The sequence below is a fragment of the Ovis canadensis genome, chromosome 20, assembly GCF_042477335.2.
Source record: "Ovis canadensis isolate MfBH-ARS-UI-01 breed Bighorn chromosome 20, ARS-UI_OviCan_v2, whole genome shotgun sequence".
Taxonomy (NCBI): domain Eukaryota; kingdom Metazoa; phylum Chordata; class Mammalia; order Artiodactyla; family Bovidae; genus Ovis; species Ovis canadensis.
In genome coordinates this window covers 65,526,277-65,550,769 of record NC_091264.1, presented here as the reverse complement: position 1 = coordinate 65,550,769, position 24,493 = coordinate 65,526,277, and the positions used below count along the sequence as shown (strand labels likewise).

At 53.1% G+C, this 24,493-nt stretch overlaps 2 long non-coding RNA genes across 3 annotated transcripts; one reads left to right on the top strand and one right to left on the bottom strand.

Annotated features, from left to right (window-relative positions):
* Positions 1 to 11,360: 11,360 nt before the first annotated feature.
* On the bottom strand, positions 11,361 to 13,049 carry LOC138425216 (uncharacterized). The gene is made up of 2 exons (XR_011251128.1): positions 12,808 to 13,049; positions 11,361 to 12,486 (listed from the first exon to the last, which is right to left on the bottom strand). It is a non-coding gene; the product is annotated as an uncharacterized lncRNA (long non-coding RNA).
* LOC138425215 (uncharacterized) lies at positions 12,165 to 16,485 on the top strand. Of its 2 annotated transcripts, none has more exons than XR_011251126.1 (3): positions 12,165 to 12,866; positions 15,538 to 15,669; positions 16,177 to 16,485. It is a non-coding gene; the product is annotated as an uncharacterized lncRNA (long non-coding RNA). The 2 variants fall into 2 exon arrangements; XR_011251127.1 differs by lacking the exon at positions 12,165 to 12,866 and adding an exon at positions 13,985 to 14,548.
* The last annotated feature ends 8,008 nt before the right edge of the window (positions 16,486 to 24,493 follow it).

Here is a 24,493-nt window from a genome sequence, read left to right as displayed (position 1 = left end):
TGTGGGAACCTCATCCGGCAGTGAAATGACAGGCACCTCCAAGCTGGGGTCATTGCAACGCGGGCCGTCATGTTTTCCATCTGAGTCCCAGGCTGGACTTGGCCTTCTGCAGAGAAGAGCCAGGTTTCATTACCGGGGTCGGGGCCACCCTTACTCCCAGGCCCCTTCTCAGCCTGATCTGCGCCCACACCTACCGCCAGCCGCTCTCCCAGCTGCACCCAGCTCGGAGGTCCGGAGGGGAGCAAAGAGAGATCCCTTCCTCTGGACGGGGCCACGGAAGCTTAGCCAGAGCTGTGCGCTTTTCTAAAGTTTCATTATGAAACATTTTAAGCATGTGCAAAAGGAAACCTCTAGGTACTCATTGCCCAGCTCCAACAATTCCCAAAGCCAGGACAGCCTTATTTCAGGTTCACCCACCCACCCACTCTCTCTGGCCCAGTATTATTTTAAAGCAAATCTCAAGCCTCTAATGACTTCATTCATAAAGGTTTCAGGTTATATCTCTAAAAGATATAAACTTGTGCATTGTCGTTTAATCACTAAGTCGTGTCCAACACTTTGCGACCCCATGGGCTGTATCCCAACAGGCTTTTCTGTCCATGGGATTCTCCAGGCAAGAATACTGGAGTGGGTTGCCATTTCCTCCTCCAAGGGACCTTCCCAACCCAGGGATCAAACCTGCATCTCCAGCATCGCAGGCAGATTCTTTACCACTGAGCCACCAGGGAAGCCTGGATCTGTGAGTGTAAAGCTATAAATCCATGATCATCCATCAGTGTTGTTAACAGTGGTTCCTTATTGTCTGACGACTGCCTCACTCACAATTCTAGTTGTTTCATCAACGTCTTTCTAATTACTGCAAGACTGGTTTGTTTGAATCATGGATCCAAAGAAGGTTCACACGTAGCATTTGCTCAGGGTGTTCCTTTTAATCTGTAGATCCTCGCCCCCACCTCTCTTTTCCCTACAAATGGGTTTGTTAGAGAAACTGGGTTGTTTGTCCTGTGGAGGTTCCCGTAACCTCAGTCTTAACTCCATCGAGGTGGGTAAGTTATTTCTCTGCTAAACTGGTGCTGGATTCTTCATTTGTGTTAAGTACACAGCCCGTATGAACCCTGAGGTGCAGCTTCACTGGGTTTTCAGGAAACCAAGTCTGGCTCAGAGGAGGGTGGCAGGGAGCAGGTTCCGGGGGCAGGGGTGGTCCTCACTGTGTCTGAGGCCTTAATGCTGGTCCCAGGAAGGGTGTGGGCTGGTTCTCAGGGAAGAAGTTTGGGCTTGCGGGAGTAGGGGAAATTCAAAAGGACATTCATGCTGTAGCATTTGAAATGTTTAAAAGGACGTACTTAAACCTGATTTGTGAATTGACCTGCTACAAAGAAGGGGGAAATGAAGACAGGGAGCCTGTTTGGCTCGTGCTCAACACTCGGGCTGGAGGCCGAGATCTGAGCAGAAGATGCATGAGAGGAACTGGGGGCCCGACTGGGGACAGGACCCCAGCAGCTCCCCAGGAGCCTCCACTGCTCCCTCCAGCCAGAGATCCTGCGGTCAGGAGCACCTCAGGCACGAAGCCCCACCTGCCAGACCCACAGAGCTTCAATTCTCGCCTCCCCCGCGCTGTCCTGGGAGGCGGTCCCCGGATCTCACCCGTGAGAGGAAGCAGAGACGACCCAGGACGCGGGGGTCCGGAGGGCGTGAGATACATCAGCTCTGTTGGAACCTGCAGCTTGAGCTTTAGCGACAGTACTTCAGAAAACAACCCTGGAAATGCCTAAGCTTCCCCCCCAGCTCCCTGCAGGGAGAGACAGGAGCAGGACCCCACCAACCCGACACAAAGGCAGGAGCCCAGGAGGGGCAGGAGCAGCAGCTGTGTCTCCACCTGAAGAAGTCGATTCACACAAACGTCCCCCTTTCTGCAGGGAGAGGAGACGGGTGAAGAGAAGCTAAGAAAGTCTTCCCACCTTTCAACCTCTAGAGGAACAAAGTGGAAATTCCATCCCCTCCAGGAAAACCTGTGGAGCCAGGAGTAAACGTGCCTCTAAGGAGCTTCTCTACTCACACATCACTTGGCTGAGCAGGAACCCCTCCCCTGCCCAAGGCCTCAGTGGAGAAACCAGGTCTTCTAAATGCCTCCCTGGCCTCACCCCGCACTAAAGCCCACCTGGTTATATAAGGCTTCTTGGTGGCGCTAGTGGCAAAGAACCCACCTGCCAATGCGGGAGACGCGGGTTCGACCCCTGGGTCGGGAAGATCCCCTGGAGGAGGACATGGCAACCCACTCCAGTATTCTTGCCTGGAGAATCCCATGGACAGAGGAACCTGGTGGGCTACAGTCCACGGGGTTGCAAAGAGTCGGACACGACTGAGCGATTAAACAACGGCAACGAGACCCGCACAGCCTGTGCCTGGGGTCCAGCGGGACGAACAGGAAGGGCCTCAGAGGGAGCGCGGAAGCTCGCGCGGCAGCGTGAGGACTGTGGGCAGAGCAACCAGGAAGCTCCTGGAAAGCCCGACGTGGGGTCCTGACCCGGTCAGCGGCCTCCTCTCCCAGGCTGTCCCCACAGACGGGAGGCTGGGGGGCTGGCCTCCTGCGGTCGGCTCCGTCTACCGCGCTGTGGACGTGGCCCCGTGCACACTCCGTCAGCAGTCCCCGAGGCGGAGCGTCTGGAGGCCGGGGGCAGGGCTGTCCCACCTGAGGACGTCGGGGCGCCCAGGGGCCCTGCTGCCCTGTCAGTCACCTCTCGGGACACCAGGCACTCCTGTTTTAAATGAAGGAAGTCTGGTCACATGGTCATAGTTAGAGGGGCTTCCCAAGTCTTTCTTTAAACCAAGTGTGAGCAGTGCTGAAAAGTCAAAAATGGAAAAATCCCATACCGTGATGGCTAGCATTGTTTCAAAGCATTAAAACCACACTTCATGATTTTGCAAATAGAGTTGGAAACAAAACCAGAATATATCCATGTCTGTCTGTTGATCCCACCTTGTCCTTGAACTCTGAATCCATCACAGGCTGGAAGAGGGGTTAGCACAAAGCTCACCCCCATTTTCAGTCGGGGCTCCTCGGTCACCCCACGGCTTTCCTAAGATCTGTTTGTCCACTGAGCCTCAGTTCTCATCTTCCCAACTCAGAGGATGTTCTTATTTCCTAGCCAGCTGATTTCTCAGGCCCCTGGGTGTTGACTCTCTGCCCAGCCCTGGCACCCCTCCTGTTCCATCTTCAGATCCTGGAGACCCTCTGGGTCCTGGATCCGCCCCTCCTGTTCCATCTTCAGATCCTGGAGACCCTCTGGGTCCTGGGTCCACTGTGGCCCTCGCTGAGCCTTCAGCTGCTCTCTTTCCTTGTCTCATTGCCTGCCACTCAGTTAATTTATTCACGTAAATGAAGGAGTCAGGAGAGAAAACACACCAGCTAAATCAGGGCAGAGCCCAGAAAGGAAGGAGGAGTTCACAGTTTAACATTTTGACTCAGTTCAAAGAATGCTGTTTCCCCCATGGCTGGGAACAAAGCTTGTTGATTTGGGTAGATGGGCAGGGCTCTAGTGGGATATAGTTATTTATTTTAATTTTACTTCTTAAGTTTAGTCATCTCAAGGCACAAGTACAGAGGAATAACAATTAGTTAATTGGAATATGTGCCTGGTATAAAAGCACCAGTTTAAAAATCAGTAAAACATTTGAAGATCTCTCTCATTCACACAGATCAGGACTGAAAGGCTGCGTTGTCTTGGCCAAGGACCCAGCTGCACGAGTGGAGGGTGACTCAGCCTCACACAATCCCCCCTCAAGCTGCGATGCTGGATGTCAACTGCACTCATTCTATTTTGACACAGAGTGGTTAACCCAAGTTCAAGTGTTTGATAACCACAGAGTACGTAGCAGGCCTGGAGACGTGAGGCTTGTTCACCGTCTCAGGATTCACTTTACAGCAATAAAAGCCGGAGGAGAGGGGAGAGGAGAAGAAAGAGGAGCAGAAGGGACAGGGGGAGGAGAAGAGGAAGACCTTTGGCATCCGCTGTTCACGGGCAGGCGATTTTCATTAAAACAGGGCTGGGATCAACTCTGAAAAGCTCGATAAATCCCTGATAAGGTGCCCAGATGTTCTCATGAACTTTCTCGGGGGTTTTGTCATTTCAAGCTCATGTGATTCGCCCCAGGGGCCAAAGACTGGGACGTTCCCAGCATCTGCCACTGATTCTTCAAAGACGCCCCCTCCTCACCCCTGGATAGTGAGTGCCCACTGGAGCAGCTGCAAATTGGATCAGTGTGATCGAAAGCATGGTCGAGCCTGGAAGCAATATTCCTGCTCCCTCTTCCAAGAAGTGTTCTGAGAAAGAAAGGATTCTTGGGACCCTGCCTGCCAGGGACGCGTCTATGCACAGACTGCCTTCTAAATCGCCACGCGTCTTCAAATCTGCTCCTTGAAGGCCTGAGTCGTGGGGAGATCCACCCATGACTGTCTATCCACAGCTGGCGGGTTGATGTCCCAGCCTCCTGGGATTTAGAGATGGATAAAGCAGCGTCCGCGTCCTTGGGGAGCTTACAGGCTACAGAGGGAGGAGCATGAGAGCCGGGAGACCAGGGTGCTCCCACCCACCAGGGTGCTCCCGCCCTCAGGCTCCGAGAGCTCAGGCTCAAGCTCCTACACTTAGACCTGATGGTTTCTGACACCTGGGGTTGTGTTCTCCTGTCTTATGTGTGAGGTCACTAAAGAAAGACTTGTCACTAGTTATTTGCCCATATCTGATTGCTCCAAGTTTTGCAAAACGTACACCTGGGAAGAAGAGAATGGCTTGGCAGATCTAACTGGGTATCAGCGCTCTGAGCTGTGCTACTGGTTTTCCAGGCGGCTCAGTGGTAAAGAACCTGCTTGCCAACGCAGGAGATATAAGGGACAAGAGTGTGATCCCTGGGTCGGGAAGATCCCCTGGAGGAGGAAATGGCAACCCACTCCAGTACTCTTGCCTGGAGATGCTATGGACAGAGGAGCCTTGTGGGCCACAGTCCATGGGGTCACACCGGCAGACACAACTGAAGTGAATTAGCACATGTCTGCTGCGGACACAGATGTTGCTGGGGGAGGCAGTGCCTCTTTCTAGCCGACTTCCTGTCTCTGAGGATGAGGACGCATCCACCCAGAATCCACAGACTTACAGGAAGTCCCGTGAGCTGCCTGCAGAGCTTGGAGCAGGACCGTGCGTTCACCTGTGGATGGGGGCAGGCGGCGAGGCACACAGGTGGCCTGGCCGTGCAACGTCCATCCTGTTCTCAGAGAGGGTGTTTGGCTCCTGCTGAGCTTCCTGTCCACCGGAGGCCCTTTCTTGGAGGTAGATGGGGGAGGGAGAGCAGGACGTGACCCAACCTGAGCTGTGAGAGTGTGAGCAGAGGTGCTCCTTGCACGAGTGGGGGGTGAGAGCCTGGGGGAGGTGCTCCTTGCACAAGTGGGGGGTGAGAGTGTGGGGGAAGTGTTCCTTGTAGGAGTGGGGGGTGAGTGTGGGGGAGGTGTTCCCTGCATGAGTGGGGGGTGAGAGGTTGGGGAAGGTGTTCCTTGCATGAGTGAGGGGTGAGAGTTTGGGGGGAGGAGTTCCCTGCATGAGTGGGGGGTGAGAGCGTGGGGGAGGTGTTCCCTGCACGAGTAGGGGGTGAGAAGTTGGGGGGAGGTGTTCCTTGCACGAGTTGGGGGTGAGAGTTTGAGGGGAGGAGTTCCCTGCACGAGTTGGGGGTGAGTTTGGGGAGAGGAGTTCCCTGCACAAGTGGGGGGTGAGAGTTTGAGAGGAGGTGTTCCCTGCACGCGTGGCTAGTGATCAGCCACTTTTGGTTCCAACCTGGTCCCAAACCTGGCTTATCTTTAACCCTCATCTACCTCAGGACAAACAATATAAAGAAAAACATCTTATGGTCGCTTGGAAGGACTGACGTCACAGCTCCGATGGTCGTGGGACAGCCGAGCACTGGGATGTGGAGGGGGCGGGTGGCTCAGGCCTCCGCGCCCCCAACGCCCCCTCCCGATGCAGAAAGCGTTCTCGTTAGATGCTCCTTGCCAGGATTTAGAAAGCGAGGTTTTGTTCCAAAAGTTCTTTATCCTGAGATATCTCAAACCAGGCCTGCCCCCAAACAGCAAGACACGTTCCAAATTAAAACATCTGAATTGAGCTGAAGGGAAAAGAGCATTTGGAAAGAAGAAAGAATTCCATTGTGGGATTTCTATGCTAAGTAGCAACATTCGAGTAGAATAAGGAAAAGCCAAAAAATTATGTTGGCTTCCAATGGAACAAAAGACCAAGTTTGAGAAAGCAAAGCGGACAGCAGCAAGCACTCGCCGCGCCTGAATCCAGGGCCCACAGCCACCTGCTCTGAGGGTGTGTCTCGGTTCCGTCCTGAAGTTCTAAGGGGAAGCGGTTCCGGCACTTTGGCTACGTGAGATGCTAGTGTGGGGTGGGCGAGCGTGGACAGCCCCCGTGGCCTGGCAGATGTGCCCGGCTCTCCGCTCTGCTCTCTGTGAGTCATCCATCAAGCCTTGGCGCCTGTGTCCACCACCAAGCTGCGCCCACCCCTGCAGGCCGTGGTCGGACTCACGGTCTTCCAGGGAGCGTGGCCTCGCAAGCTCCCTCGCTGAGGGCCTCTCCCCACCATCTGAACCGCCCTTACCTCCGTCCTGCACCTACCCCAAGGCCCCTTGTCACGAGTGTTGTTCGGTTCTTTTGGCTTCTCTGTGCAGCGTTGAGCCGGTATCTCAAGGGTCTCGTGGGGGCCGGCTCTGTGGCCTGTGGGATGAGCGCTCTGGTACCAGGGACCCTGGTTGTTCCAGCAGGGGAGACCACCCCAGGCCTGCTTCCCTTGGAGCCGGGGCTGAGTCCTCCCTGTTCATGGACACTGCATCTTTCACAGCCCCTCCTGGCCCAGGTCAGGTGGCTGATATTCGGGGACTGTGTTCAATCCTGTGAATGGCCGACACCCCAAGCACAGGCCATCTGGGGCCGAACAGCCTGTCCATCCCCCACCGACAGGGACACTCTGCCCTTTGGCCCCATGAGGAGGGAGGACCATGAGGTGGCCAGGTCCCTGCGTGGTTCCCCCGGAGCCTGGGGCTAGCCCATCTCTGTGCGGAATGCTGGGAAGCTTGCACTCAGGCAAAGACCCTCCAGGTCTCCACGCCACATCCTTAGCGGAGATACAGGCTCCCTCCAGCCTACCAAGCTGCACCTCCGGCTTCTCAGGCCCGCCCTACCTCTCCGTCCTCCCCGTGGACCCCCGTTTCCTTTTGGTGTCCATCAGCAGACCCAATGTTAATTCTGCTGCACCCTGAAGACTCCGGCCTTGCCTTGTCCATCTGCTCCTTTTGACCTCTCTCCTCCCGGCCTTTCTCCCCTCCTGGATGGCTGTGGAGGCCTCTGTGCCCAGCCAGACCCACTCAGGGCAGACCCTGCGTCCATCCACCACTGGCAGCCGCTGAATTTAGCTGAGGAAAACACAAGGGCAGGTGTTGGAGAGGATGGAGCGCTGTGGGAAAGTGATACCAGGTCTCATGGGGCTCAGGGGTGCTCCGTGCGAGCCCTCGAGAGTGGCGAGCCTCTGGAGTAGGCACCCACAGGCTCCAGCTCCATGGCTGGGATGGCCCTGCTCCAGCTGCTGGCTCAGGCAGCCCTGCTCCATGGAAGCACCACAGGCGCAGCCCCGAGGAGATCTGGGAGGTCTGTGGGGACCTCTGTCTGCCTCTGCCAGGCACCCCGGGCCTGTTGCTGACAACTAACTCTAAGGTACGCAGCGAGGATGTGGCGTGCTGAGGCGGGAGACGTGGCTAGAGCCTCGATTGCAGTTCCCGGGAAGGAGCAGGTGAGGCAGGAGGCGTGGGCTCGGGATTGGCGGGGCGGAGACACCGCGGTGGATGCAGGGGCTATCCGGGTCGGCCGGTACTCGGTGAGGAGGGCAGGCGGGCAGTGCCCAGCACCTCGTGAAGGAAGCAAGGGGGTGTGGACTCTGGACGGTTCGTTTGTGCATAAAAGCCTCTCCTGCAGGCGGGTCCTTCACCGCGCCTGGGAACTGGCCGGTCCTGGGAGGGGCAGTGCCCGCAGGGTCAGCCAGGCCCCAAGATGGTGACCAATCAGGTCCAGACTTTGAAAGGTGAGGTTGACACCCTGTCACCAGCTCACGGAGGGTGTGTGCTGAGAGAGCGTGGTGTGAGGACCGCTTGGAGACCAGTGGGGTGGCTGTGACCCCCCTCCTTACCATCCGGGAGAGTGAGGCCCAGGCTGCAGAGTGGATGGCAGCTCCCCGTGGGGCACCCCGAGCACGGCTGCACCCCCGGGTGGGACCGAGGGCAAGACCCCTCCCGCCGCAAGGACCGCAGCAACAATAAGATGGCGCCTCGGAATGCATCTCTCGGAGTGTGGATGGTGCTCAGACCCCGTCACCACGCTGTGCTCAGGCACTCCAGTCGTCTGACTCTGTGTGACCCCACAGACCCCGCCAGCCTCCCCCGTCCATGGGATTCTGCAGGCAAGATCACTGGCGAGGTCGCCATGCCCTCCTGCAGGGGATCCTGCCGACCCAGGGACTGAGCCTGCGTCCCTTACGTCTCCTGTGTCGGCAGGCGGGTTCTTTACGCTAGCACCACCCGGAAGGCCCACCTGTTTGCCGGAAGGGTGCTCAAGATCCCTTAGAGCAGGAGGGCCACGGCTCCTTCTCTACAGCTCCCTTCCTTCTCACAACATGCTCTGCTTTGGAGACATTCTTGCACATCCGATTTAGCCAAGGCTCTGTGCCAAGGGGTGTCCATTCACCCTCTGCTATTTGAGGCCGTGCTCGCTGTGAGCTGGCCCACCGCCCCACCCCCCCTTCTCAAAAATGCAGTTAATTGACGGTGGATTGGGCCACAGAAGCCTGTTATTGGAAGTGATGGGATACAGCAGGATTTATGGGCTGGATTTCTTTTTCTTCTCAAAGAATTACAAGCTAACCCCAAATTGTAGCAAGAATTCTTAAGGTTCAATAATTAAAAGCAAAAGGCAGTCCCCTTGGGAAGGAAGCGGTGTGGTCTGGAAGGTATCTTTCAAATTGAAGCAGACTGTGTAACTCCCAAATATTATGGATACAAATTAGCTATATTTGATCACTGGATCTTATTTACCCTAATTGTCTTCATTTCTGTGGTTTCCTGATACGTTTTGTTTAGAGCACACAGTTTAGCAGCTCAGTATTGGAGTCTGCGGTGGTGGAGAGAGCAGGCTTCGGGTTACTAGTGAGACAGAGAAGCAGAGACAGAGAGAGAGACTTTTGTCAGGAGCTGTGTGTGTTTCCTCAAAGACGTAGAAGTCTTATAAACTCAGACCAAAGACATGTTAAAAAAAAAAAAAAACCAACAAATTTCGTTCTGTGAAATGTTTTGCTTGTCTTTTGGAATGATTGATGTGAACCTAAGATTTGAAATTTGAGCAGCCAAGTAACCAGGAATTAGGACCTTATCTAGAATTTAGGCAAAAACTCCAGACCACTGCTGTTGAGAAATCGGGTTAGAAACCTCCTGAGGAGTGGCTTTCCCACAGATTTCTGGTGCTTCCCAGATCTGAATGGATGAGAAAAATGGCAGGAATGTAGCATTACTTCCAGTCTCTTTGTCCCTCTCTCTGGTTTGGGGTAAACGCAGGGAAGAAGGGACACAAACAAATGAGGAGACCAGTGTCCATCCAGGGACCCGCCGGAGCATCAGGCCAGCCGGCCGGGCTGAGGGGACAGTGGAGGCCAGCTCTCTGCTCCCGGCTTTTCCCTGTTCCCGGAACCCTTGGCCCCCGTGGGTGCAGCACTTGTTATTACAGGGGAGGCTGGGCCAGCTCTGCCCCTGGGGACCCGGATTCAAATCCCGGTTTAGCTCAGAGGGAGAAGGCTGTGGCTGCGACCCTATGACCTCTGTCCACGTGACTGACACACAGCACTCTGGGGGGCTGACGGCCGCTTCCAGGGGGTCCCAGGGCAGTGGGAGGAAGCGCTGCCTGGGGGATGCTGGAGGAGCCTTCAGCCTGCAGCAGATCCTGTGCATCCGGTGGGCACTGGTGTCGGTCCCCGAGTCACACCCAGGCAGGCCGTGCACGTGGGCATTAGCGTGGCCGGGCGCACGGGAGCTGTGGTCCAGTGCGTCTTACCCGTGCCCTGCGGCTCACGTGCCAGGGAGCCTGGGGAACATGGGTGTGAGTGTGTGTGTGTGTGCACGCACATGTGATGGGCCTGGGGGGGGGGGTCCTGTGGGGGCTGTGGGCTCCGTGACGGGGTCACAGCTGCTCCTGTGTATCTGACAGCTGTCTTTCTGAGACTGAGTTTGCTCCTGGACGCTCTATTCCTGGGGAAGTGTGTTTCCTTTCCTTGTCTCTAAACAAATGACCCAGTAGACACGGCCCTTTGTGTCCACAGCCCAGGTGCCCAGACTCGGCTCCTGCTTGGGCCGTGTTGGCTCAGGCCTGGGACGAGGTGGCTGGTTCCCTGGAGGCTGCCCTGGGCTGGGGAGGACGCGGCCCACACACTTGCTATTGTCCTGCAACGTGAAGCTCGCTTGTTTCTCTTCCTCCAGAACTGAAGTCCGATTCTGTACATTCGAGGAAGCCCTTTCAATCTTTTGTTTTTTTCTCTCCACCTGGAGCCACTGGCTCTCACAGGTCTTCCTGACCAGCTCTTGGGACAACCTGTGGATTCCTGTGAAACTGATGTGCTCGCCGACTCTGGCGAGCAGGAAGTGAGGATTGTTAGATCCAGTGAGATGTCCACATGGGCGTTTGGTTCTCCCACGGCCCTTCAGGGGCACAGAATTCCATAGACGTCATGAGGCTTGCCAATGCGCTCTACCTGTTTCCACGAGAATTTATTCAAAATCATACATAATTCAGTAATACCTTGCTTCAAGATGTGTTAAAAAGTGTGTTAACAAATGTGTTAAAATAAGGCACCATGTAGTTATCAACATAATTTAAATTCATATTTGCTAGAAAACATTGCTGGATTTCTCCAGTGATCATAATTTATCATTCTTTACTTGGTGGGTGAAAATAATTTTTGCTAAAAATAAATTATATTCCAGTTTATTTTATAGCCCAGTATCCACTAACAAAAATCAGTTTCCATCTATTATGCACGTGTTTATCTATCTACTGTTATGTGTATATATGTGTGTGTGTATCTATCATCTATCTGTGTCTACCTAGCTACCTACCTACCTATTTATCCCTCTGTCCAACACTTGATTAGTTCTATTATTTCAGATCGATGACACATTTATTTAGCTCTTCCTTCCCTCCAACTTGCTGTAACATAACCTTTAGTAAAACATACCTTTAAGTTTATAGTTTACAGCCCATAGATTTAAAGCCTCACAAAACCAATGATTTGTTTAAGTCCATTAGCTTTAATTCTAGACTTTTGTGGCACGAAAATGGGTTATTAAACCAGTAACCATCAACGGATCTGTTTGTTCATTTTTGATGAAATCCACAGACCCGGCGCTCCTGTGTGCAGGCAGCCCTCAGAAGAGAATGTTGGTCTGAAATAGGCCAGAATTGTGTGAAAATTACATTTCATGTCTATGAGTTTGACTCTGTGAGCTCAGCAAAAATAAACAGATATTATACCCTGGTCGGCAACACCCAGTCATGGCTGTATGAGACCCTGGGGTGAACCAGGGTGGCTGGTCCTGGATGCCCAGTGCCCTGGGTCACGTCACACCGCCAGAGGCGCTCCTGGTGTAAGGAGCCTGTGAGCTGAGCACAATTCTAGGTCTGGAAGGGAGGTCCGTGCACACCGGTGTGAATGCTTCACTGTGTCTGAAGAAGCAATCAACCCTTCAACAACGCAGGCCCTTCTGAGGGGCTTCCAGGGGACTCCTGCTTCTCTCCTCCGTGCTGACCTCAGGAGCTCGCAGCCGGGGAGACACCACACCGGCACGAACCAGGACCTGGGGTGTTTTCAGCGCAATCTGAGCTCCTGGGTGGGCTCCCCCTGAAGGCTGCTTCTGCGATGTTTCTGCCTCTCTTCTGAACTTTAACCTGCACCAAGCACGTGCCCATCTCACTCAGAGGAATCCCGGGGTGAAGACGCTGCCGTGTGAACACTCAGAGCAGAGTCCACGGGCCGACCAGCCTCCGCGTGGTCAGGGCAGCACCCAGGCGTGTGCCACTCCCAGCACAGAAAACAGATCAGTTCTGTCATACACGCGACTCGCCCAGGAACCTCTGCGCAGCCCCTGGCGTTCAAGAATTTTCAAGGGGTGTCCATGGTAAACCGTGAATTACGCCGGGGAGCGTGATGGTCACGCAGAAGCGAACAGCTCGGAGGATTTCCACACCAGGCACTGCCTGCCGGGGGCAGGGGTCGGGCTTGGGGACCCTCGGCTGACCCGTGAGACTGCTTGACAGCAAGAGGCTGGACACGGCCTCGAGGGCGACCCGCCTTCTTGCCCGGGTCCCTGGAAAAGGATGGGTCTTCCCGAGGAGAAGCGCTGTCAGGACTCGAATTCTGGAAAGAAAATTAGGATGGTTAAGTGGGGCGGGACGAGCTGAAGAAGATACCAGAAGTGGTGGGCAGTGTTTTAAGGAAGCGGCAGTGTGTCTGTCGATGCACGTCAGGGTTCTTATCTGGACGACACGAGGACCGTCCAAAGAAGTCACGGGCGAGCATCGTTAATTCTAAGCTGTGACTTGCTTGAGAGCAGAAATGTTAACATTTGGGATGATTTCAGCGTGAAAAGGAGATGTGATAGAAGCTTAACGGAAAGCTTCGGGCTGACGGGGGCTTTCTAAGAGTGTCCAGCTCTGTTCGCACTGCGCTGTTTATCACCTGGAATTCAGCAGGGAGTCAGAGGGGACCGTGCTAATGGATGTCACTGCTCCATCAAGGTCACTGTCTCCGCAGTCTGGGCAGGTGGAGGGCTGGGCAGACGGCACAAGCGCTGGCTTCTCGGGTGCCTCAGTGACACCGAGGTGCGGGCAACGCCGCGGAGCCGCGGGGCGAGGCTGGTGACACGAGTCCTTGTGTCCAGGGGCCTGCCCTGCCTTCGGCTGTGTTTTCCATATAGGATTACATAATTGGCCAGCAACTGCATAACGGCTTGGATGCAATAATGGCATGGTCTGACTTCCTAGGGGGCCCTTGCTTTCTAAAAACCAGATTCATCCAAAAAGTTAAAAACCAAATAAATATTCCTCCAAGTGACGACTGCATTCCAGCTGTCATGCAGCTTGTAATGACCAACTCTCGGTGCTGGGTGATGGCCTGCGCTGACCATAAATCCTACCCCGATCCTCCGTGTCAGCACAGGCTTTGGAGGCCGTAAAGCAGGCCTGGCTGGCCTGTCAGCTGCTCCCCCGGCCGAGCACCAGCTCTGCAGGCCTGCCCGGCTGGCCCAAGCCACGGCCCAGCAGACATTTCACTGCCGCTTTTCCCCCAAACCAGATGAAAATGATTATGCGCTACAAGGGCTGTTTTGATATAACCGATTCACGGCCAGGCTGGCGCTGGACGCGGCCAGGAGGTGGGGGGGCGGGGCCCCTGCGTGGGAGACGCTGAGCAGTGGGTGCTGCCCAGCCCCCGACCCCTGGAGGTGGTGCAGCAGCAGTGAGCCCCCCGCTCCCGGGCGCCGGGGTCGCGCGTGCCTGCCCCCCGCGCCAGGTCCAGCCCTCCTCTGGGAAAGAATGCTCGCCATCCCAGCTATTCCAAGCGGCATCCTTGACGTCCCGCTCCCCGGGGCCTGTCACCCTGCAGCGACTGTGAGCTGCGAGCCCTCATACCTCAGCTGTTTGTCTTGGCAGCTCCCCCTGTTTTGCTAACTGGACAGATTCAGGCCAAGGCGCCCTGTCCCACCCGCCCCCTCGAGAAGGGGCGCCGTCCATCACCCCCCTGCCAGCCAGCAGGACGCCCCCGGAGGTCGGCGGGGCCAGGCGGGCAGCGCCCTCCACCCTCTGCTTCTCCCTCCTGAGCCGGAGGAAAATGCTGAGGCAGAGATTTGACTCTGGACGAAGAACCGGAAGACGTCTGTGAGCAGAGCAGGGCTGGCAGGGTTGAGTCGGCAGGATGGTGCAGGGCGGCCGGGCTAGGGGCTGAGCTGCACGACCCCGCCCCAGGTGCTTCCCCCCAGCTCTTTACGGCAGGGCAGACACTGCTGCGGCGGGCGGGGGGTGTCTCCACTCGAGTCGGGAGCACCAGTCTCCGTCGTTTCAGAGCAAGGACCCACACTGACGCCAAAGGGGAGCATCAGCCGGGGAGGCAAAGCCTGAACACAGACTCCTCCTCGAGGCGGGATGGATGGAGCGTCAGATTGTCGAGCTTGAAAGACAGAAGGCAGGGTGGAGAGGATGGCTGTGCAGTGGTGACCGGTGCAGCTAAATCGAGACCCGCTGCCCCACTGCCAGGGAGCAGAGGGCGTGAGCCTGCGTCACTTGGGGTCCCTGTCCAGTCAGGTCTCCGTGTCGAACACTGGACTTCAGGGGACACTGGCCGAGGATCCCAGCGTGGCCTGCTCATCAGCTCCAACACCGTGGCCCCCACATTTGGCCATGTGTTCATCTAAAAGCTCTCCAGGGTGAGGGAGTCTTTTGGGGATGTGAGAGCAATCTAACCGAGATGACGGTCCAGGGACTCCGCTGCCGGGACCACCCTCATCTCTGCCGTGTCCTGAGCTGAGCTTGGTCTCAGCCGAAGAGGAAGTCGCAATCAGCCAGAGTGACCACAGGGACAGGGCTGGCCTTGGGGGTGCGTGGGAACCCGGGCCAGCTGGGAGCCTACCGCTTGGGACCGGCAGGAAGGACTGCTCAGGCTCAGCGCTCAAGGACACATGGAGGTTTCACCCAGGCAGTCATCTCCAGGGGAGAAAAAGCCTCCCAGCTCCTTCCCATGCGAGCAGGACCGTGAGGATGGGCTGTTCTGGAAAGCGTGTCCTAACGAGGAAATGTCTCCTCGTAAATGAAGGCCACACAGAAGTGACGATGTACTGGGACCTGCCTGTGGTCCCCATTTGACCCTGTCTGGGGGCTTCCTTCTATTGGGGAGCCTCATTTTCCCATCACGTGGGAGCCGTTTCTCATGGGCACACAGTCACTTGCAGGGTTGATTAACTCGCTTGAAATCTTTTCCCCAAAGTGTTCAGACAGTTCTGGCATCCTCACTGATTAGATTTTCCAATAATTCAATCCTATTCATAATTTCTAGTCAGAATTTATCTCTTCCTGTTGATGAATTACTGGCTTTGAAGCAATCTGAACATTCTTTTGGTCAAAATTTAGTACTCTATATCAGAATATTTCTTATGGATTCCATTGCACAACTTTTCATTTTGTTTGTACTCTCTTGAATTTAATATTAATTATCTCTTCATTCTTTAACGAATTTAGGCTTGCCAAAAGAAGATAGATACCCAAACACATTCACAGAGATACATTCATATGCATTCAAAAGATGTACATTTACATACATCCAAATCAAGTCTCTATGATTTCTCATTTGCTTTATTAAAATGTTTCGTCTTTCTAAATCCAGTAAAAAAAAAAAAACAAAACTTCCTTTTTTTATCAGATATTCCAACCCCATCCAGAAAGAAAGAAGAAAGCAGAATGAACTTTTGACCAATATTGATGATCCTCTGTGCAGTTTTACACGGTGACGGCTGGAGGAGCCTCCTGCAGACTCGCTTCTGAACCTGTGCACGTGAGACCTACTTATCCTCCCTACCCACAGCGGGTGCCCTGGGATTGACTGTTATCTCTGGCCCTGCGTCTTGCAGTCTTGGGGCTGGGCCAGTAGACACAGCGTGTGGTAGAGACACTCCCGGAAGCCAGCTCCCTCAGGGTGTTCAGCAGTAAGTCGGCAGAGGAGAGGGCCTGGGAGTCACATCCCTTTATCCTATTGTTCCCTTCCCTGCAGCCACTCCAGCTCACCCTCCCAAGGGAAGGTGTGATTGATAGGAAATAAAAACGGGAGAAGCCGTTAGTTCGTCTTCCTTAGAGGGTCTTATGTTTGCAACTTATCATTGCACATCGTGAAGGTCACTCAAGAAACGCGTGTTCCTGTGGCCCATTTCCTGAGGCATCCTCCCGCCCCCCGGAAGGAGCCCCAGTAAAGAAGGTCCTGAAGCTTGAGCTCTGTTGTTTCATGGTGAATCTGCCTTAGACATCTATTTATTCATTCAGGATTTTGTTGTTGTTAATTTTAAAGGGTCTGCTCTGTGCCAAACATATCAAGAGCTCCATGAGGAGCAGAAGTGATGCTGGCCCGTCATCTGCAGCCCCCCGAACCCTGCCCACACTGTAAAGGGCACGCTCACACTCAGCTGTCCTGGGGCGCTGGTCTAGCCTGTAACAGCCTCGGAGGCAACCAAGGAGCAGGTCACGATTTGCGCTGAGAGAGCAAAGGGCTGTAGTGCTGGTAGCAAGTCAGGCTGTCTCAAATTCTTCACTTTCAGTACAGTTGAAGCAAAACTTAATTATCAGCTGGTGGATCATTAAAAATAATTTTGGTGATTGATCATTGTGTGATTTTTGGCATATAACTCAGAACAAGCTAAAAGAATTGAGTGACATCACCTTGACAAATCATTTACTTATTACTTATGAACATGACTTCTTTATAAAAAAATTAGTAAAAATAATTATTGCCAACTCATTTCTTATTCTAACAATAAGTACCCCACAAATTCAATTAAAAATTACACACACACACACACACTCACACGAAAACTTGGGGAAGTCCACGCCGTCTCCGACTGGAGCTATTTTACCACCTGTAAACTGAAGAAGCTGAGTGATAGTGAGAATGACTCTTGACCACAGGAATATAAATATATTATGTCTGAGTTATTGGAGATTCAGATAACTACTGCCTTGTGGGTATTGACCGATTTCGATCCATCTATAAATTCAACATTTCTAGTCACTTCTGTATGTGTGTGTGTGTGTGTGACTCTGTTTTGAATGCATGGTCATTACCGTCTTGCTGGTCTCCTCACTGGCTGATGATGAAAGTGAAATCTCCGATGCGCTCATTTTGCATTTTCCCTCTAGTAACGACGATTTTTACCTTTTAAACATTAAAAAAAAATGAAAAAATGATTTTTCATTAGAGAAAAACCTTACCTGTGTGATTTCTGTGTGGGGAATTTATGGGGATTTCATTTTTGCTCAGTAAATGGCCAGCTCAGGGGCTGTGACTTTTCCATCATGACGTGGCAGAAAGGCAAACACCAATATGTGCTTCTCCAGATATTTTCTTAAAATCAGGATGAAACAACTCCCGTCTCAAGGGCTGTGCGAATGAATGCGTGTCCCCAGGGGCACAGGTGGCATTTTCAGCTGATCCGCCCATGGCTCCCGAGTCACTGACCCCTCAAGCACGCAGTGTGAAGAGTGTGATGGCTCTTTCTAACTTCCAACTAGTCATGAATTTTTCTGTTTTCTCTCTTAATGCCCCCAGAATCTTTCTCATGAAACACACCCCCCAGTAGCCTTCCCCCCACCCACCCACAGCCAACCCTAACCACTCAGGAAAAGACAAGCTCATGATGGACTGAAATCAAATGCAGACGGTGCTGGGTTTTGTCTGGAGCCGAATGACCGTATCCACAAATTTACCAGAAAATTCCTCACAATGTCAACCCCACTGCCAGGCAGAGGAAGCAGAGATCAACCCGGCTGGGGTCCCGGAGGTCGGACGCTCCCAGGAGGTGACTTGCAAAGTCGGGATCCTCATAGCTCAGTGGAGACTGGAGGGGTATCTCCTCTGAATGGACACGACCCAGTGAGGCGGGGGGAAGAAACAGCTGAGATTCAGCCCTTTTTTAAGATCGCAGTGTCCTGGGTTTGGCAGGAAGTCTCTGCCTGTGGGGTGAGGGCAGAGGAGAGTAGGGGCCCTGGGGCATGAGGGCAGCTGTCCCCGGACCCGGGACGGCCTGCAGGTCTGGTAGGCTCCCGCACCTGCCCCTGGACTGCAGGACACGAAGGACACGCAGCGTCTGGCTGTGACAGGGCCCCTGGAGGGCCCGGCCCCGGGACAGTGCGCTGGCACTGCCTCCAGGGCTGCAGCTTGAGCCGTGGAGTCCAGCCCAGCTGCAGCGTGGCCGCCGGCCCTGACTCGCCCACCTGCTTCCCACTGAGCCCTGGACGCTGCAGGTGTCCACCGAAATGGCCCGGAAGGCGTCTAGGCGGACGGAGCATGCTCGCTGCAGTCTGCTCGGCTGGGAGCTCCTCGGCCATTTCTCCCGGCACTCCCAGTGCCAATCAAAAGGCAGCCTCACCAGCGAGAGATGCGAACGGACTTCAGCATCATACCCTTCCCATGAGGCCCGTGGGCAGGAGCTGAGGCTTATCAGCTTTGATTTCCAGCCAGCTCTCAGACGTTCAGGCACATGCATGTACATATGCACGCACATGCACAGACATGCACACATGTGTAAGCACAAATGCACACCCAGGCACACATGTACACACATGCTATCAAGCTCATGCACACAAGTACACGCTTGTACACAATGTACACACAAGTACACACTCACACATAGATGTGCAGAATTGTATACACATGTACAGACTGGTGAACACTTCTACACATGTGTGCATGCTTGTACACATACGCACACACGTGTGCACAATTGCACACTTTTGAACACTTGTGAACTCATGTAAATACTTGTACACACATGTACACACACACACACTGTAAGTGTGTAGGGGTATGGACACGTGTGTACAGGTGTGCACGATTATACTCAATTGTGCGTTCAGAAGTAGATCGCCCCTTCCCTTCCTGCTGCCCGTCCTGACACCGTGTGGCTGACACAGGGTAGCTGCACGGTCTGGGCTCTTGTCCAGACATGGGGGCTGCTGAGAGAGATACAGAGATGGCCCCTCTGCTGGTTTCCCTCTCTGGGAGAATGGGTATTGCGATCACCCAAGATAAATCAGGGTCTACCGGCCTGGAGAATCCCTGGGATGGGGGAGCCTGGTGGACTGCTGTCTATGGGGTCTCACAGAGTCAGACACGGCTGAAGCGACTTAGCAGCAGCAGCAGCTGGGGCAGGAGCGCAACTCACTGTGAGACAAGCTGATGCTAAATGAAAATCGGAAGTTCAAGGGGGACTTGAGATGTGGGTTTGGCAAACAATGGTGTCTGGGCAGTTGAGAGGGGGAGGTCTGCAGCTGAGCTGTCCCTGGGGCAGGTAGGCAGGGCCCTGGCCTCCCGCCTGAACCCCCTGCTGTGCTGTGGATGCCCCGGCCCAGGCCCCCAACTCCTTCTGAGAGCAGGCCCCCACTGCTTGAGGATGGCAGCTGGGGAATCAGGGGGAAGGCTGCTGCAAGGTGTGGGACAGAGGCTGCCCCTGGAGGTGAGCTGGGAAGGGCGTCTCGAGGTCAGGGGACAGGAAACTGGACCTGAAGTGACCGAGGGACAGTCATCCCCCAGTGCTTACAGGAATGCTGGGGAGGTCCAGCCGTCCCACAGGATGTGGGCAGGAGGCTCAGCCAGTTCTGGTGAGTCCTAGAGGACCTGGTGTGCCCCGCTGACCCCTGAGTTACACAACATCCACCCTGCACTCCTCTGGCCAAAACTCGGCACAAAGGACGAAGAAACCCGGGGTCTTAATGTCCCTGGAGACACAGCACTGCAGATGTGTGATGCCGCCAGGCAGCACAGCCACGTCCACCACGAGTCTGTCCCTCCTTGCACTGCTGACACTGGAGGCCCGAGGCATCGGGAGGAGGACAGTGGGCGTGGCCTCCCCTGGGACTGACTTCTCACATTAGACCAACTGCCTGCTCGTCTGGGACTCTCTCTTTGCTGTGAATTCTCTGCCGACCTGCCGACTTGTGTGTGTGTGTTGGGGTGGGCCCCAGAGGAGAGGCTGGTGCTCGCCAGGTCAGGAGGGGACAGCGGTGGATGCCGGGCTGATGAGTCACAGCCCCTGAGGGTCCCCTCAGCTCTGCTGACCACAGCATAGACATCCCAGAAAGTAGATTAACCTGTAGAGTGACAGGGATACAGGTGTGTGCCCTGTTGGCACATGGAGAGACCCACATGCACGCAGGCACACACATGCAAACACAAAGCACCCTTTCTTCATCCTCCCAGACGCCGGGTGTGTGTACACGTGTGTGTGTGCGTGTATTTCATCTCCTTGCTCACAGACAGTGAGGCCAGGGTAGGCCATGAATAGGAGGTGCTCCACCAGTTCCACGAGGGGGTCTTGATGGTGTCGGGAGCGGCCGTCTGGACAGCTCATTTCAGTTCAGTCGCTCAGTCATGTCCGACTCTTTGCAGCACGCCATGAATCCCAGCACGCCAGGCCTCCCTGTCCATCACCATCTCCCGGAGTTCACTCAGACTTGTGTCCACTGAGTCAGTGATACCGTCCAGCCATCCCATCCTCGGTCGTCCCCTTCTCCTCCTGTTCCCAATCCCTCCTAGCATCCAAGTCTTTTCCAATGAGTCAGCTCTTCGCATGAGGTGGCCAAAGTACTGGAGCTTCAGCTTTAGCATCATTCCTTCCAAAGAAATCCCAGGGCTGATCTCCTTCAGAATGGACTGGTTGGGTCTCCTTGCAGTCCAAGGGACCCTCAAGAGTGTTCTCCAACACCATAGTTCAAACGCATCAATTCTTTGGTGCTCAGCCTTCTTCACAGTCCAACTCTCACATCCATACATGACCACAGGAAAAGCTATAGCCTTGACTAGACGGACCTTAGTTGGCAAAGTAATGTCTCTGCTTTTGAATATACTATCTAGGTTGGTCATAACTTTCCTCCCAAGCAGTAAGCATCTTTTAATTTCATGGCTGCAGTCACCATCTGCAGTGATTTTGGAGCCCCCAAAAATAAAGTCTGACACTGTTTCCACTGTTTCCCCATCTATTTCCCATGAAGTGATGGGACCAGATGCCATGATCTTCGTTTTCTGAATGTTGAGCTTTAAGCCAACTTTTTCACTCTCCTCTTTCACTTTCATCAAGAGGCTTTTTAGCTCCTCTTCACTTTCTGCCATAAGGGTGGTGTCATCTGCATATCTGAGGTGATTGATATTTCTCCCGGCAATCTTGATTCCAGCTTGTGCTTCTTCCAGTCCAGCGTTTCTCATGATGTACTCTGCATAGAAGTTAAATAAGCAGGGTGACAATATACAGCCTTGATGTACTCCTTTTCCTATTTGGAACCAGTCTGTTGTTCCATGTCCAGTTCTAACTGTTGCTTCCTGACCTGCATACAGGTTTCTCAAGAGGCAGGCCAGGTGGTCTGGTATTCCCATCTCTTTCAGAATTTTCCACATTTTATTGTGATCCACACAGTCAAAGGCTTTGGCATAGTCAAGAAAGCAGAAATAGATGTTTTTCTGGAACTCTCTTGCTTTTTCCATGATCCAGCGGATGTTGGCAATTTGATCTCTGGTTCCTCTGCCTTTTCTAAACCCAGCTTGAACATCAGGGAGTTCATGGTTCAACTATTGCTGAAGCCTGGCTTGGAGAATTTTGAGCATTACTTTACTAGCATGTAAGATGAGTGCAATTGTGCGGTAGTTTGAGCATTCTTTGGCATTGCCTTTCTTTGGGATTGGAATGAAAACTGACCTTTTCCAGTCCTGTGGCCACTGCTGAGTTTTCCAAATTTGCTGGCATATTGAGTGCAGCACTTTCACAGAATCATCTTTCAGGATTTGAAACAGCTCAACTGGAATTCCATCACCTCCACTAGCTTTGTTCGTAGTGATGCTTTCTAAGGCCCACTTGACTTCAGATTTCAGGATGTCTGGCTCTAGATTAGTGATCACATCATCATGATTATCTGGGTTGTGAAGATCTTTTTTGTACAATTCTTCTGTGTATTCTTGCCACCTCTTCTTAATATCTTCTGCTTCTGTTAGGTCCATACCATTTCTGTCCTTTATTGAGCCCATCTTCGCATGAAATGTTCCCTTGGTATCTCTAATTTTCTTGAAGAGATTTCTAGTCTTTCTCATTCTGTGGGAGCTATCCCACATTGAAGGTCAGGAACGGCAGCGATAAGGAGATACCCCTTGTCCAAGGTAAGGCGCAGTGGCTGTGCTTTGCTGGAGCAGCCGTGAAGAGATACCCCATGCCCAAGGTAAAAGAAACCCAAGTAAGATGGTAGGTGTTGCAAGAGGGCATCAGAGGACAGACACACTAAAACCATACTCACAGAAAACTAGTCAATCTAATCACACTAGGACCACAGCCTTGTCTAACTCAGTGAAACCAAGCCATGCCTGCGGGGCAACCCAAGACGGGTGGGTCATGGTGGAGAGGTCTGACAGAGCGTGGTCCACTGGAGAAGGGAATGGCAAGCCACTTCAGTATTCTTGCCTTGAGAACCCCATGAACAGTATGAAAAGGCAAAATGATAGAGGAACTCCCCAGGTCATTAGGTGCCCAATATGCTATTGGAGGTCAGTGGAGGAATAACTCCAGAAAGAATGAAGGGATGGAGCCAAAGCAAAAACAATACCCAGCTGTGGATGTGACTGGTGATAGAAGCAAGATCTGATGCTGTAAAGAGCAATATTGCATAGGAACCTGGAATGTCAGGTCCATGAATCAAGGCAAATTGGAAGTGGTCAAACAAGAGATGGCAAGGGTGAACATTGACATTCTAGGAATCAGCGAACTAAAATGGACTGGAATGGGTGAATTTAACTCAGATGACCATTACATCTACTACTGTGGGCAGGAATCCCTTAGAAGAAATGGAGTAGCCATCATGGTCAACAAAAGAGTCCAAATGCAGTACTTGGATGCAATCTCAAAAATGACAGAATGATCTCTGTTCATTTCCAAGGCAAACCATTCAATATCACAGTTATCCTAGTCTATGTCCCAACCAGTAACGCTGAAGAAACTGAAGTTGAACGGTTTCATGAAGACCTACAAGACCTTTTAGAACTAACACCCAAAAAAGATGTCCTTTTCATTATAGAGGACTGGAATGCAAAAGTAGGAAGTCAAGAGACACCTGCAGTAACAGGCAAATTTGGCCTTGGAATGCGGAACAAAGCAGGGCAAAGACTAATAGAATTTTGCCAAGAAAATGCTCTGGTCATAGCAAACACCCTTTTCCAACAACACAAGAGAAGACTCTACACATGGACATCACCAGATGGTCAACACCAAAATCAGATTGATTATATTCTTTGCAGCCAAAGATGGAGAAGCTCTATACAGTCAACAAAAACAAGACCAGGGGCTGACTGTGGCTCAGATCATGAACTCCTTATTGCCAAATTCAGACTTAAATTGAAGAAAGTGGGGAAAACCACTAGACCATTCAGGTATGACCTAAATCAAATCCCTTATGATTATACAGTGGAAGTGAGAAATAGATTTAAGGGTCTAGATCTGATGGATAGAGTGCCTGATGAACTATGGAATGAGGTTCGTCACATTGTACAGGAGACAGGGATCAAGACCATCCCCATGGAAAAGAAATGCAAAAAAGCAAAATGGCTGTCTGGAGAGGCCTTACAAATAGCTGTGAAAAGAAGAGAGGTGAAAAGCAAAGGAGAAAAGGAAAGATATAAGCATCTGAATGCAGAGTTTCAAAGAATAGCAAGAAGAGATAAGAAAGCCTTCTTTAGTGATCAATGCAAAGAAATAGAGACACGGAGTTATAAGAGCGGGCAACTCCAGTCGTCATCCCGTCATTCACAGCTCCTCACCTCTCCGATTGGTAAGATTTGCTCTGCGCAGGTCAGATGGCTACACCTAATCGAAATTCCCGGCACAAGAGCCACCCGGGCCACTGGGGAAAACGACTCCTGCCTTCATTCCCCGCCTGGTCCTGTCCTGTGAGAAGCGGTGGTTTCTCCAAGGACGTCCCAAGCCACGTGCAGGAAAAGTGGCTGACAGCGCTTCCTGGTGACCGCCCAGCATTCGGGGATGAACGTGGGTTATAAATATAAATGTACGACCGCTGTCCTCTCTGGTGATTGGCAGACTTAAGCAGCCACAACTCGTCAGCAGGACAGCCAGCCCCGGGAGGCTATTGAGAGCCCTGGAGCTGAGGGCAGACGCGAAGGCCGGCTTCTACTGGCGTCGTGGTCTTTCCCGGTGGCTGAGACGACTCCTGTCGGGCCAGTCGAGGGGAGCCTTCGGGAAGGCACTGCCCAGGGCTAGTTTCTCTGTAACACCTCCCTGGTGGGGAGTTATATCTTTCAAACTTGCCACGTGGAATGACTGTCATTAGGAAAGAATTTCATGGCCTCACATTTAATATAAGCTAATGGATTCTGGAGGATTTTGAGCAGCAGATACTAAGTTTCGGCAGCCTCCTGAGAAGGTTGAATGACGCACGAGCTCCCGAGCACCTGAGAGCGCCACATCCCTACCCACAGGAGCCTAGCACTCACGGATTTGCTGGGACACATGCTGGCCCCAGGCCTCCACGTGTGTGGTCAGCCCCTCACTTCTCTCATCTGCGTGGCTGAGTCTTGTGTTTATTTCCAACGTGCACTGAGTTGTGAAGGCACCTCCACACGTAGG